The following is a 13,009-nucleotide window of genomic DNA, read 5'->3' on the forward strand; positions in this document are numbered from 1 at the left end:
AAACTGTGACAATATCAATGAGGCTCCTAATGAGAAAGTACAGCAAAGCCATTACAGAAAAGCAGATGAGGAGAAACATTCTTTACCAAATGGAAGATGACAAATCTAGCAAGAAAAGAGTATTTTCCAGCTTCTGAGAGGGATTAGTAACAGGTAGTAAAAGTTTCTGGGTTAAATTCAATCCTTGTGTAACTAGGGGCAATTCCACTGACCTCAGTGGAGTTCTGCCTGGGCTAAATTTGATACTAAAAAGCTATAATGTACCAAATATAATAATACTTTTTATGTTTGTAAATGCTTTTCATTTGAAGAGCTCTAAATACTTTATAAATTAGTACTGTATTACTATTACAATTTTCCAGGTGGGAAAATTGAGGCTTATAGAAGTTAAATTACATGCCCAAGGTCACAAAGTAAATTAGTAGCAGAGTTGGGTACAAACCCAAGAGATTACATTCCCTGTCCCACCTTGCTACAGCCAGTAGACCACACTCTTCTTCAAGCTGCAATGTCCCTTAATGGCTAGGAAAATCCTCCTAGGTCATCAACCTTACTCTTTAAAAAACCTGACAAAATACTCATTCTTGTTCATCATAAAATAAATGCACAGAGATTACATTTCTGTTTGGTATTTGTGGCTCACAGATATTAAAAAGCTGAGGTGATATATTCTAAACTCAGGCAAAAGGCATTAGCATCACCAATGCCAGCTGCTAGAAGAAAGAAATCATTACACAGAGGCTCTCCAAAGATGCTCTTTCCTCCAAATACCTGCAACAACATTTTGCAGGAATATTTCAGAGCAACAGTTTAACTGTAATTACAAAGACCTGGATGGTAATCAAAATATTATTATTTCACTCTAGTATTATCGTTATGTAGGACAAAGATACTAGGCCCCTCACAAACATTTGTCCTGTGAAGTATTTCCCCATCTCCAGTTACTCTTCCTCTAGTTCAAAACTCCATGCATTTCTGTCAATATTATTAACTAAAATGAGAATATGAAACAAATTAAATGTGACCATCTGTAGGGATACATTAAGGCAGGATCTAAACCACACAGTCAGAGAGAGGGATCCTAGAGGGAACACAGTCAAAGATGGAGTAGCAGACAACAGCCCAGTGTCCATCTCACTGCTGCCAGCTTGTTGTCTCTTATGGAAGGAAGCTCAGAGGCTCCAGATTAGGAAAAAACCTAGAATCCATCCACAGGGAGATAGGAGTGGGAGGGAAAATCCATGATATTATCTGAGAAGGTGATGTGAGGCATGGTTCTTAAATATTGATGAGTCCTGATTTCATTTAGCTTTGAATTAATCTCTGATGGTATAATTGTGCAACAAGTTAATGTTATTTAATATTTGTATTGCAGTAGTGTCCAAAGGCCCCACTGTGCATCAGGACCCCTTTGTGCAAAGCATTAGGTGCCATGCAAAGACCCTGACCCTGCTCCAAAGGGCTTATATATTGAACGTATGTACAGTCAATGTGTTGCCTTGAAGCAGGGCTGCTAGACAGGAAGCCCCATAGGTTTCATTCCTGGCTCTTCCATTGACTAGCTGTGTGACTTTCCACAAGTTGCTTCACCTCTCAGTGCCTCAGTCTTCCCATTTGTAAACTGGAGATAACAATTTCACAGAAATGTTCTGACAATTAAATTAGGTCATGCCTGAAAAGCAACCACCGTATATTGATTCACCAGTAATAGTGACACAGGGCCCTTCAACCCCTCTCCCAGCACAGAGGTCACCCAAGTGGCGGCATCGCACAGTCCCTCTTCCCCTCAGAAGAGATAGCAACCCAGCACCCCCATATATCGCATAGGAGTCCCCCCACCAGCAACACGGATCCCCTCAACACTACCCCTGACAGCAACGGAGCCTTCTCGCCCCCACGGAGCCCCCCTCATAGCGACACGGACCCCTCACCCCCCACAGAGCCCCACCCCACAGCGACACGGACCCCTCACCCCACAGCAACACAGACCCCTCACCCCCACGGAACCCCACCCCACAGCGACACGGACCCCTCACCCCCCACAGCAACACAGACCCTTCGCCCCCACCCCACAGCGACACGGATCCCTCGCTCCCACAGAGCCCCCACCATAGCGACACGGACCCCTCGCCCGCCCCCCCCCACAGCGACACGGACCCCTCACCCCACAGCAACACAGACCCCTCACCCCCACGGAACCCCACCCCACAGCGACACGGACCCCTCACCCCCCACAGCAACACAGACCCTTCGCCCCCCCCCCACAGCGACACGGACCCCTCACCCCACAGCAACACGGACCCCTCACTCCCCACAGAGCCCCCACCATAGCGACACGGACCCCTCGCCCGCCCCCCCCACAGCGACACGGACCCCTCGCTCCCACAGAACCCCCACCCCACAGCGACACGGACCCCTCGTCCCCACGGAGCCTCCACCCCAGAGCGACACGGACACGGTGGTAACGTGGATCCCTCCCGCCCCGTGGTAGCACTGACCGGCTCCCCAGGTGCTCCCCGAGCCCGGAGGTAACGGACACACAGAGGGTCTTCACCAGGCTGCCCGCGGGAGGGGGACGCGGCATCCCTCCGCTGCCTGGGGGGACTAGGGGAAGGGAAGGGAGGAGAACGAAATGGATCGGTCACGCGGCGCTCTACTACCTACACCTAAAGATTCATTGGGGGACCAGACAGAGGCAGCAGAGCGTCGAGCCCCATGATAAGAAATCACGTGACGCGCTAGGTCCCCCCTCCTCCTCCTCGCCAAGTCTGCGATCGCCTCTCTCTTGGGGAGAGCGGCGGGCATGCGCCGTGTGGCCTGTGTGAGGGGCCAGGTGGCGCGAGCGGGGAGGTGGGGCCCTCCTGTGAGGGAGCCCGGATGATTACGCCGAGCAGCCCGAGCGTCTCCTAGGCTCGCTGCCGGCTCAGGGCTGCACAGACGGAGCCCGGCCCTGGTGCTTCCGGGGGGTGCCGGGCCGGCTCCGCCCCCTGCAGCAGTATGGGGCGGGGGATGTGGTACTTTCTGCAGCAGCAGCCGCCTTGGGTTATGGCGCTTTGGGGCGCCCTTGGCCCATTAGTTTTTGTCAAGGGCCAAATTTCTTGGTCAAGGTCCGGACTCCTGAGAAAATAATAATAATAAAAAAATGGAAAATAAAATAAAAATAATAAAAGTAAATAAAGTAAATGAAGATCTGGCAGTCTGGGTTGGACCCGGGGTCTCCCTCTTGACTACCCCTGCTTTGGGGTATACATAAGTTATGTCCGTGTCATTTACAACAATCAGAAGGGGGCCCTGGGGGGGAGGAAGAGATTCCTTGTTTCTCCAGCAACCTGACACCCTAATTTTACCTCTTACAGTTTACAGCCTGATGTATGGACCATCATCTCATACCCCCGGTAATGCTATTTTAAAATCCACTTTCTAACACATGGTTGTGAGGACTGAAGGTAAATAAAACTGCTTAAAATCCAGTGGGGAAGTTAGTTACCCATTACCACGTTGCAAGAGGAAAGCTTGATTTTTTTTTCCCCTTTCCGTAGAAATAAAGACATGAGCTCCTGCCAAAGATACCAGAGTAAAACAAACAGTCACAGGGATGAATCCATTATTAGTTGGCAGTATCATTCGCGGATGGTGTAGTTGGGTGGGAAAAGCTTTGTTTTGTGATCCTCTGTGTTGTTTCCTTTTACAAACCAAATTCACTCCAACATCTAAAGTAAATAAATTAACAGTTTGAGAACAATAAGGTTATCCGAGGCCAAAGTGAGGAAATAAGGGCTGTGTGCAGCTGCTTGGTGCTTCTGCACAAAGCAGGCTGTCCAAGGTTTCTCAAAATTGTCTACTGATTTTGGGATGACCCATTTGAAAGACCCAAAACAGATCCAGTGTTTCAGAAAGAGCTGAGCACCTGCCTTCTGAAAATTAGGCTTCTTTAAAGGTGTCTCACCCCTAACCCTAAATCACTTTTAAAAATCTTGGCTACAGTCTTTCCAGGTCTGATTTTTCAAGCCAGCTTCCCAATTTGGAGTTTGCACATAATTTTGTGGGCAGTCAGCTTTCAAAATCTGTCACTCTGTGTATTTACCTTTTAATCAGTCACTGATGGCTCAAAATACACAAGCAACCACTATACTCAGGGTAGTTTTCTAGAGCTATATCTCTAATGGCCAAGAATTATAAAATAATACTTAGCACTCATATAGTGTTTTGCTGACAGTCATCCCTTTAAATACATCATCCCTGTAAATAGTAGAATCACAATTTTACAAAGAGAAGAATTGACGCAAAAGAAGTGAAGTGGCTTGCCCTAAACTGAAGGAATCACTATCAAAGAGAGAATTAGAACTCTGGATTAGCTGGCTCCTTTTCATGGACTCAGGATAATAAGACCACACAGGAGGTCAAGGTCTCAGAAAGCTTGATTGAGAGGTCATTTTGAAAGTACTTCTATCACAGTGATGGGCACAACAGAAAGCCCTGAAGGAGATAGAATTCAGAGTACTGTACATTCTATTAAAGGCACATTGCCAAAGTTATTAGACCAAGAATTAACCTACCAGACAGACATCTTCGTAAATGTTTTCATAAATCTGCAACTATTCTCTTCTAAAGGTCTGTCTAGTAGAAGCATTGTTAAAGGTTCTGTGTGTTCCGTTAGTTCTGAAGTGTCCACATGCAGATATTTTATTCTTTAAGTCCTTGCTGATGCCTGGCCACAACACTGACTGGTTGGCCAGTTCACAGCATTTAGTTAATCCTTGATATCCTTCATGGATGAGGTTTAGGATTTCTCCTCTCATTTCATTTGGAATTATGATGCAATTGCCGGTAATCATGAGTCCATTTGACTCAATTGTCTACACACCGCAGAGTAGTCTCTTGTCTCTTCCTTAGTGTCCTTTAGATACATTGGCCAGCAGCCTTCCTGAAGTTGCATGTTTGTCAAGGTTTTTTTTGTTGCTGGTGTAATCTCTCATATTTAGCAATTGGGTTAAATGACATTAACCTTAGCAATAGACTTTGGCATCCCAGTGCTGCTTGATCCAGGTCTCTTCTGTTGATGCGGGTTACAAACGATTTCTGGTCTGTTATCAGCGTAAATGAAGCCAGTTCACGCAAAGATCTGAAAAAGTTCTCACATGCCCATAAGCTTGCTTGGCACTCCTTTTTAATCTGTGAATATCATTTTTCTGCTTCTATGGGTGCGCGAGAGCAAAATGCAACTGGCTTCCACTCAGAGCCATGTTGTTGCAACAATACACAACCTAGGCCATAGCTGCTTTACCCTGTACTGACCATTGTGGGTTTATTCTTAATTTGGCCTTCAGAGCCAAGATGTGCTGGGCTTTAACAGTTCATTCAGTGTACAAAGGACTGATAGAAGTCAACCAAGGTCATTTACCATCCCCAATATATATCTTGGTTCTGGTACATTAGTTGGTGCATTCAGTTCTCTAATTGCTTTGACTTTCTTCAGTTAAAGATGGAATCAGTCCTATTTGTTGTCTGTCCCAAAAATTCAATTTGGGGTAGACAGAAAATGCATTTTTCCTTGTTTACCTTCAGTCCAGACTGACTGACTAGATTTAGGAATACTGTCCATGAAAACTACAACTTCATTTATGTTCATCAACAGTTCTGCCATCTTTCTTTGGAAAATTTTAGGTGCTTTGGTAATCCCAGAAAGTAATATTCAAAAGCAAAATGTCCCAAAGGATGTGATTAATATAGTCAGTTTAGCACATTCTTTGGATAAAGGAATTTGGCAGAATTTACACAAGGCATCCAACTTGGAGAATAATATAGCTCCTTTCACTTTGGGGAGGAAGTCATCCAGTGTTGGGAGGATATATTTTTCTCTCACAACTGCTTCATTAAGTCTTTTAAGATCCACACAGATTTTTATTTTTCCATTTTTCTTTATAACTGGTATCATTGGCACATATCATACTGTTGGCTCAGAGATTTTCTTGATTATGCCAATCCACTCCATTCTTTTTAACTTAGTTTCCACTTTATGACATAACGGGCTAGGAATCCTGTGAGTTGTATCTACAGTAAATGATTCAGCATTGTCTCTTAAGGTTATTTGTACTGGATCTCCTTTCAAAAATCCAGTATCACCACCTGTTTGCAACTGTTGTTCCTTTTTTCCTTCTGTTTCTGTTCTTAGTTTACTCCTGACACCATGTCATGTACTTCTGTACCAGATATGGACTGGTCACAGAGCTTGCTTATACACTCCAGCTGTGTTCATCATAACATAAGATTCTTTAATTCTCTGCCAGGTATGGTGGAGATTCCTTTAAATAAGGAATTTTACAGTGTCACCTAGTGGTCAAACAGTGTAATACAGTTTAGCATTCCTTGATGAAGTGAGCTGTAGCTCACGAAAGCTTAAGCTCAAATAAATTTGTTAGTCTCTAAGGTGCCACAAGTACTCCTTTTCTTTTTGCGAATACAGATTAACACAGCTGCTACTCTGAAACCTGTAATTTTCCAGGAACTCTGTCAGCTGATTGATTCACTCAGGGTTTCTTTGTCATTTTTGTCACTTCTAAATAAAAGAGGTAATTTGCCTCCTATGTGAGGCTGCGACCCATCCTAATTTTTGTGAGATAATTTCATGTAGTCCTTTAATGGCAGGACCATTAAGCTAACTGTCACAAAACATTTCAGTCCAGCACAACTGCTATTAGACATTAATTTACCATTGTTGTCTTGCAGAACAAACTACTTAAAGTGACAAGTTGACTGGTGAGGCAGAGAGCAATTAGCACCAGTTTTGTTAAAACAGTAATTAATGAGCCGGTAGAAGAGCTCAACATATTGGGCAATAATTAAATGACCAGACTAGTAAATTGAAATTCTGCTGTTATAGCAGAAATACTGTATGTGGGACTGTAATTGAACTCTGGGTTTCTGGTGACATTCTGAGCTATACTCCCAAAACAGCTGTACTGGCAGTCTGAAGACAGTTCAGAACCCAAGCTAAGTCCATTGCTCTGTAGTTGACAACTGTGGAGAAAGGCATACTACTCCCACCCTGGAAAGTGGGAGTGTCTCATATCATTCTCCAAATGCATTTAGGCTAACTTGAGGATGGACATACTTCCAGCCTTCTTAGCCAGAGGGATGGTTGCTATGATGCAAGGCTCAGTGATGGGCAAAATGGGACAGATCCTCAGAGCTGCAGCAAGGAATAAAAAGTGAAGAAACCGTGTTTCATTTGTTTATGACACCAGATCACAGAGGTGAAAACACCACCCTTGTTTTATGTAGCATTTCAGGGGTAGATTCTCAGCTAGTGTGAATTGCTCTAGTTCTACTGAGGTTCAGCTGAGGATCTGCCCCATAATCTGTATTCTTATAATTATGCTTTGTATTTCAATGCAGTTTATCTAAGGATCTCACCTTTGAAAGCTAGCATGACTGTCCTGACAGATAAGCAATACTCTATCCTGGTTATAGAGGGGCAAACAAAGGCATACAGGGTGGGATCCACAGAGATAGTCACCTAACTCTCAGGTTTTAGGCATCTAAGTCCCAGTTATGGCTTCACTGAAACCCACAAAACTCTCACTGAACCCTGTAGGCATCTACATTCACTTGGCCCCTAAGCTTCTGCCTGTGCCTATGCACACTGCTGCTTCACTCTAGCCATCTAGGTGCTTGCCTCCCACCTAAACCCCAGAGCATTACACAAAGCAGGGAAAGACAGGTGTTTGGCCACCCAAGTCACATACAGAGCCCAATTTGATAGTATCTGAGTATGCCTACTGGATAGGGTCCCATTCTGCCAGAGAACAAGGTGCCCACCTTATAACTTTTATCCCAGTGATTAGAGCACTACTTTGGGATTTGAGAGGCCCAAGTTCGATTGCCCCACCTCTGTGCCAGAGCGGGGAAGAAGGGAGAGCCCTGTTCAAACCCTATCTCTCAGGAACATGTCCTAACAACTGAGCTATGGATATTCTGATGTGGCCTCCCACAATCTCTCCTGTTGAAACTGTTGCACTCTGGATAAATAATGACAAAGTGGCTAGAGCAAGTGGACTGGACCCAAGGTCTCCCACACGAGTGCCCTAACCACTGATCTACAGAGGCATTCTCTCCCTCCAGCCCAATGACTATTCCACTGTGGATAAATACTTAAATAGTCATTGGGCCAGAGGAGTAGGCTGGTAATTTTTTCTATTCTAGTTGGGTGTGATAAGACCCTATCACTGTGGTATTCTGGTCCAGGAATCTTGAATCCTCAGTCCAACTACTACAGCACCCTCTAAACATATTTACATGATTAAGCAACCTCATGGACACTAGTGACCTTCTGTATTTCTCATTATGAACAATTTGTTAAATAGAGACAATATCCTCAGCATTGTACAATGCACAAATAGGATTCATGTATTATTGTCTTAATTCATATCACTTTAGAAAAAAGAGACTTAAAACTGCAATTTGTTGCTGTAAAATTTATGTATTATAAAACCAAATGGTCACTGTATCCTGAGGTTTTCCATTTGTTAAAAAAATAGTGCATTAGAATATGATGCAGTTAGTATTCCTTACAGTCTCCTTGAAAATTAAGCATCCCCTTTCACAGCACAAAGTTAATGAGTTGTGTGGCAAGACAAAGTGATTAGTGGGCCTCTTGAATGGAAGAATTCAATTAATTAAGCATGAAATAACATAAGCAAGAATTTATTGCCGTTGGATGCAATTTGTAAGTTAAAGTTACAAGTGTTTACATGTTATTGATCATCAATAAGACACCCCAAAACTAGCTGGATTCAAAATTTTGAAAAACAATGTATACATCATGGACAAAATTGTACCTGTAATATTAATATTAAATGTTTACTGTGAGCAAGCTTCAGTGTCTGAGGTGCCAGTCCTGCATTGGGTCCCATTCTATGTGTTCCTGATATCAGGCTTTAATTTAGATTATCCATAAACAGAAACCTGGATATACTTTGCACAGAAATATCTCCTCTAGTTTTTTAGTGATAAGACTTTAGTCAAATAAACCCTCCAATCTATTATCTTCAGAATAAACACTCTATTGTGGGTAGTCCCCAGCTTCTTAGGTAAAGCTTTAGGTTTCAAATCCAAAAGACACACTGTGTCCTTTTAATAATTTAATAGTGGAAAACCTTTATTTGCCCATGCCTGTGGTGTTATGGAGGTTTTCAAGGATTCTAGGTTTAGGTTTCGGGATTAGGTGAAACTAGAGTTCCTTAAACCTCTTTAGAGGTTTGGGATTAGGCCTACATCAGGCCTAATACAGCCTTTCTGTGCAAAGCTAAATTAAACAGTAAGAATAGTTGTTGCACCCTGAGTCACAGGTGTTTGGCAGAATACCAGAAAACATAAAGGAACCACTGGAAGAATCATGAAGGCAAAGCCATAGAAACATGAGCATTAGATAAGTACTGGAGTATCACTTGCAAATGTGGGGTCTTTCAGAATGTGCTTCTAAGTGATTTTAAGGCTGGATATCATTTTTATGGGTGTCTCTAGCATGAATGTGAGTAAATTGAAGATCTATTGTGCAAATGAATCAAGGGTTTTTATTTGGGTATCACATTTTGTTAATTGCTGCCTGTTTTATAGCAAATGTATATTAAAATTTGTCAAGCAGCTGATATCACATAAATTGTACTCTTTCTCTGAAGCATGCACAGCCCTGACAGCATGTGCCAGTTCATAAGCAGAGGAACACAACAGATTTATGCTTATGAGTACATCACCAGATCTGATTCGGCAGTCAGAGACACTTGATTTATCAATGATAATGGATTCATTGGAGGAAAAAGTTTAGTAGTATAAGCGCGAGGGTTAATAAACCTAGACTCCCTGGCCTTGTCGATACTGAGGATTATCAGCAATTTGTGACTGACCACTAACCTTGTCTGCACTAGAAATATTTCTCACCATTGCCAGCACCAGTTCAGCTCCACCACTGGCAATGTTAGTGCAGACAGGGCAGTCAGTCAGAGACTGAGATGAGTAGATTTCACTGAGCTGAATAAGAGCAGCTCACTCGTCTCCTAGCTATAGTTGCAGGCTGTCTTCAGACTCAGGCTGAAAGTACTGCAGCAGTTTATACTCTCTTCAGATTTCAGAGCTGAGGTTCAGCTGAGATTCAGGAGCATGATTCTGTGGATGTCCTATACCAGAACTGGTTCATTATAGGCAGTGAACTGAGACTACAGTGTCATTTCATAAAGGACATCTGTCCTTATAAGGTAACCACTTTTAATCACTAACCAACTCAAATCAAAGGTGATAGATTGGTAAAACGATACAGAGCCCATGAGTCAGTCAGCTGCCCCCCCCATCATTTTGAATGTATTTTTTTCCCCCAAATAAATTGGTGGTGAAAAATAGTGATTCTCTGTCAACACAATTAGAAGTATGATCTAAAGTAGTGCTGCATTTCATAGCAATCAGTAGTGAAAGAGAGAGGCAAGTGATACGTGACAGTTTTGTTTTGTCATTCTATGATTGTACAGGTTCTCAGGAAAGGAGTTAAGGTAGTAAAAAAAGAGTTCCAAGAGGATACATGTGCCGTCTTATTTTGACTACACTGGGCTGCAATTCAGCAAAGCATTTAAGCACATGGAATCAATGGTAAGTAAATAAGAGTGAAAAGATAAGCACTTGCTAAGTGCTGAATAGAGACAGGCTGTTGAATTGGGGGCTTAAATTGTTATACCCATTTAAATAATTTTTGCCAAGTTAAAAAAAGAAAACATGATGAGTGGGATGTACAAATTTATCTAATTTTCATTGTAAAAATGTCTATTATTCAGAAAAATCACCTATCCCTCAAAATAATGCTTGCACATTTCCTAACTATTATTTGCAACTTTTTGACAAATAATTCACTCAGATGCATCCCATATTTTATGTTTGGCCTCCAAACAAATGAATAAAGAGAAACAAAAGAGTAAGACTATTTTCCAAATAATACATCCTCTCAAATCAGAGGAAGATAAGAGGGAGGCAAATTGAAAAGATTTAACATAACGATATAAAATATTATTTATGGCATGGGAGCTGCCCCGGGCTTGACTTTTAGATGTAAGTTCTTCAAATAAGAGAATTTCCCCCCTCCTTCATGGGTGTGTAAGGAAGGACAGAGGGAAATATTATCAACTATCCAGTCAAGGCCATAATCTTAAAATAAATGAATAATGAAAATGAAAGTATTAGGAACCAAGGGAGGCTGAGTGGGAGTCCTGTTTCATACATGACTGCTCTACTCCTGAAAAGAAAAAAAATAGTATATAAAATCACCTCAACCTTAAATTAGATGGTTATTTGAGCTTGAATAACAATCCTGTGTCAAATATGCAGCTGGTTCCACTGGAGTCTATGTTACAAAACCACAACATTCTGAGTCCTAATCTCAGTCAGATAAAACAATACTGGCTCGTTACTCTGAGTCAGCACTTTGAAAGCAACCTTTGAAAACAGCAACACAGTTAGGTCTCAGAGCTGCTGTTTATACAGCTTTGGAAAACGGGGCCCCACCTTTCTTTGTTGGAAACATGCTGTAACATTTAGAATTGGGTTTTCTGTGTGGTGGAAGGTCTCCCTGTCTAGTGTTAGCCAAGTCGATTGAAGTTGGTAGGGACTTGGGCTTTCCTCCCTCTCTCCCAACCGTGATTCAAAACAACAACAAAAAGTCTAGTCAGAAAATTTGAAGTGTCCCCAGCATAAAAATTACATTAGCCCCTGGAGCTTGGTGAGATTCAAAATAAAGGGCAGGGGAAAAGGGAAAAAAACCCAGAAAATCCAAAGCAGAAATGAAGAATCCTTCAGCTCAAATTAAAGTGATAAGCAGGGGCGTAATTTGCGATGAGGTAAGGGGAACATTTGGTCCCCCACCCCAACTTTTCATACATTTATATACTTCATGTCTTCCACTCTTCCCTCTCTCCCACCCCCGGACTTTGCATGATATAATCACATGTAATGTTCTATATACTAACAACTCTAACCCCCTCCCATCCCTGAATTTTTCAGAAATGTTACCCCCAATGATAAGTAACTCCCCTGTGGATTAATTCAAAAGTATTAAAGCCAACACAGTGACATTGCCTCGCCTTCGGGGTCTGAATCAGCTCCCTCTGACATGAGTGTAAACAGTTTAAAAACCCCACTGAAATCAATAGCATCGCACCATTTTAATCGGTCCTTTGGTTTCGGAATGACCTTGCGTTGGTGGTGATCATGCACCTGTTTGCTTTTTGTGGCAGTGGGTGAAGACGGCAAGATAAACATTACGTTATGGTAAAAATGTTTTTGTTTTAATGTACTTTTAGGGGCTTCTCCATATTATTGGCAGCTCCCTGATGATCCCCTCACAGCCTTAGCCAAGTCCTGAAGTCATGGCTGCCATCTTTCAGAAAGAGAGAGATGATGTTAGGACCTTCACCGTCATGGTCCTCCAAGAGCTCCCCACAGTACCTCTGCAGCATTCTCCATCACCGAAGCACAATCAAATTGGGTTCTCCCTCACAGCAGCGACCACAGATGTGATTATGTTTATTCATAAACCTTAGAGATGGATCCAGGCTACAACTCCAGATCCGAACCCCTTGTACCGGGTGAAGAAGACAATTGGAATCCAAACCCCTATCTGGATCCACATTTTGCAAATGGTACCTCTTTTTATAAAAGGTGGAGCCAAAACACGATCAAAAAATCCTCAGACTTTTTAGGGGTTCAAGATCAGAGTCCAAGTATGGAGGCTTTGTTCCATATTTAAAATATAGCTATACAACCTTTGATTTTGTCATAGTTATATTTATTTCTCACCCCTGGAACAGGGGTAGGTGAGTGGCAATGGATACTCTATTTCTGATTCAAACGCAACAGTCTAAAGGCTTAGTGGACACATACTCTGTACCCAGCAGCAGCATGTCTTGGGGTTTAACATTAGGAGGAAATCAAGACCTCAGCCCCACCTCCTGAGTTTAATCTTTTAAAGACTGAT

General features: G+C 42.6%; 1 protein-coding gene and 1 long non-coding RNA gene across 9 annotated transcripts in view; one reads left to right on the plus strand and one right to left on the minus strand.

Moving 5' to 3' along the window:
• The window catches only part of GNB1L (G protein subunit beta 1 like), a 56,622-nt gene extending 53,781 nt beyond the window's left edge, over positions 1-2,841 (minus strand). For 2 of the 5 annotated variants that reach the window (XM_073312577.1, XM_073312573.1), the window contains exon 1: positions 2,499-2,588. The gene's annotated coding sequence lies outside the window, so the exon portion shown is untranslated. Of the gene's footprint in view, positions 1-2,498; positions 2,589-2,664 lie in introns of those variants that run through there. The other 3 variants (XM_073312574.1, XM_073312576.1, XM_073312578.1) reach the window with 3 other exon arrangements.
• On the plus strand, positions 2,758-12,747 carry LOC140898580 (uncharacterized). Of its 4 annotated transcripts, XR_012155029.1 has the most exons (5): positions 2,758-2,821; positions 3,357-3,395; positions 10,121-10,250; positions 10,518-10,635; positions 12,336-12,747. It is a non-coding gene; the product is annotated as an uncharacterized lncRNA (long non-coding RNA). The 4 variants fall into 4 exon arrangements; XR_012155030.1 differs by lacking the exon at positions 10,121-10,250; XR_012155027.1 differs by lacking the exon at positions 2,758-2,821 and having other exon boundaries at positions 2,881-3,395.
• Positions 12,748-13,009: the final 262 nt, after the last annotated feature.

This window comes from Lepidochelys kempii, chromosome 15 (genome assembly GCF_965140265.1).
Source record: "Lepidochelys kempii isolate rLepKem1 chromosome 15, rLepKem1.hap2, whole genome shotgun sequence".
NCBI classification, from domain to species: Eukaryota; Metazoa; Chordata; order Testudines; family Cheloniidae; genus Lepidochelys; species Lepidochelys kempii.